We start from the raw sequence: 2360 nt of genomic DNA on the forward strand, positions 1-2360 counted from the left end.
TTGTGTATCTGGAATGAATTTTAGGTCTCTACGTCCATCCCATGGGGAATGGGAGCAGTAACAAAGGTGTTGCGTTTATATTTTTGTTGAGTGTATGTGATCTGGACAAACCACCTTCCCACTCATCATCCTCTTCAAAGCACATCCTTTTCAGCTTGATCTCTTTGCCTAGCCAGTCAGTATAACTCCTGTTCTCATTTTGTAGTGTCCATCCTCACATAAAACTCACTGGAAGCATTTCCCTTTTTCTATATCATCTCTTTCTCTTCTTGGCTTCCCAGTACTCCTGTTTACTTTTTCATCTCCTTGACTATCCCACCTTTTCTGCAGCAAGAGTACTGACAGAGAACAGAAAGAGAGAGCATATTTCTCCTATATTCCCTTCTCTTCATCGGCTCCCTGTTAATTCCAGAATTGAATTTAAATTCCTGCTTCTTACAAACAAGTAAGAAGCAGGCCCCATCTTATCTTAATGACCTTATAATACCATATAATCCCATTAGAGGACATTGCTCTCAGACTGCAGGCTTACTTGTGGTTCCTAGAGTATTTAGAAGTAAGTGGGAGGCAGAGCCTTCAGCTTTCAGGCAACTGTTGTTGTGATTTGGTGCTAAATAAATAAAATTGAACTGAATGGAACTCAACCCTGGTCTCAACGAATGGAAATGTCATTCTGTATGATCTACATGTCTGACTTGGCCCAGATTATACACTGGATGCCCTTCCAGATACAAGCCTCTAAATTTATTCAGCCTTGACAACAGCACTAGGAGTACACTCAAAGCCAGTGTTGACTTCAGGTATTGCATGTGCTTGAATCCTGTGAAGAGGGGATGACTTTTTCTACTTTTAATTAGCTCAAACAATTTAGGGTTCTTTTCTCACAGAGCCAATAGAAATCTAGTTCATTCTCTCACTACAGCAGCTCAGCAGATGTGCTTTGTTCTGCAAATCAACTAATTCTGTGGACTTGATGATGAAACCCACAGAGCTGAGATCAGCTGCTGCCATATGATACACTTGATTTAGTTCCTTACCTTGGGACTAGTTGGGCTCCAAACTGGAGCAGTTATAATGAGGCATATGTTTTGTTGGCATTTAAATTTAACATGCAATTTTTCTGCATTTATGTCCTACCCTGGCAGGTTGGCAGATGCATCTGCTTCTTGGAGAAAACACATAGTATCGATTACCTGAATCAGCAGACACCTGTGACAGTTAAATGGAAGGCTTTCCACAGTTAATATTTGCCTGACTGGGGACAAAACTGAATTAACCCACCTTTTTTCTTTTTTTAATGTTTCAAGATGATTTCTAAACTTTGATGTTATTATACGCTGCACTCACCTGGTTCAAATTGCCTTGTATAAAATCTTGTGATCCATGAAATACCACAATTAAAATGTTAAAAAGGATTTTGACTAAAAGTTCAACAAAAACATTGTTTTTGTGAAAAGATTTGAGATAACTTTGCAGTAAAAACCTGATTGTGACATAGTGAGAACTGAAGCAGAAATGGTGACAAATTACAGAGAAAACCAGAGAATGGAAAAAAAAAATAGAGGTAGCCACTCTAATGTCACCCATATGTTTCTGGACTCTCCCCTGTTTAGTCTTTAATTCATGATCTCTAAAACAAGCGTGGAGGAAGGCTTATTAGCTAGCTCAATCTGGAAACACTATGGCTGCAACACACAGACACACATATTGCTGCAGCAGGCTAACAAAGGAAAATCATCAGCAGTGTAATGTACTAGTGAAATATTTGTGTTTCACCTTTCAAACTCTATGACTTTCTTCTAAAAAGTTATTCCCTTGTATGAAAAGAGTGTGTGTGCTAACATAGAAGTCAACTAATTGTAAGCTGTGTTCAAGGTCATGGCGCACTTTGTGTGTCTTTGCTATCAGACAGGTGACTGTGGCAGTGGGAAGAAATCTCCCCACAGTGTGAATAGACAAAGATTTTATTCACCAATAAGTATGAATGAGCTGTTATTTTTCCTTTCGGTATCAATGCTGGTGCAAAGACTGTTAAGCTATTGATCCTGGTGCAAAGGTTTCTTTCAATAAATCTCAGAAAATCTGTTTGGTTTTGAAATGTATTTTTCAAAATAAAGGTGGTGTTCATTGGGCACATAATACAAGCCGATAAATAACCACTAAACCACTAAAACACCAGTGGGGACAGAGCATCTCCTTGGTAGATCCCGCACTTGATGGTGACTTGTGCTATGGGCTTGGAGTTGGCCTCTAGTGTTGTACGCCACATCCCCATTGAGTTCCTGATGAAGGCTCTTAGGGTCCCATTGATCTTGTACAATTCTAAGCATTCCAGTATCCAGCTGTGGGGCATTGAGTCA

Source organism: Pundamilia nyererei, unplaced genomic scaffold (assembly GCF_000239375.1).
Source record: "Pundamilia nyererei isolate P.nyererei 1_Seehausen unplaced genomic scaffold, PunNye1.0 scaffold00057, whole genome shotgun sequence".
Classification (NCBI taxonomy): domain Eukaryota; kingdom Metazoa; phylum Chordata; class Actinopteri; order Cichliformes; family Cichlidae; genus Pundamilia; species Pundamilia nyererei.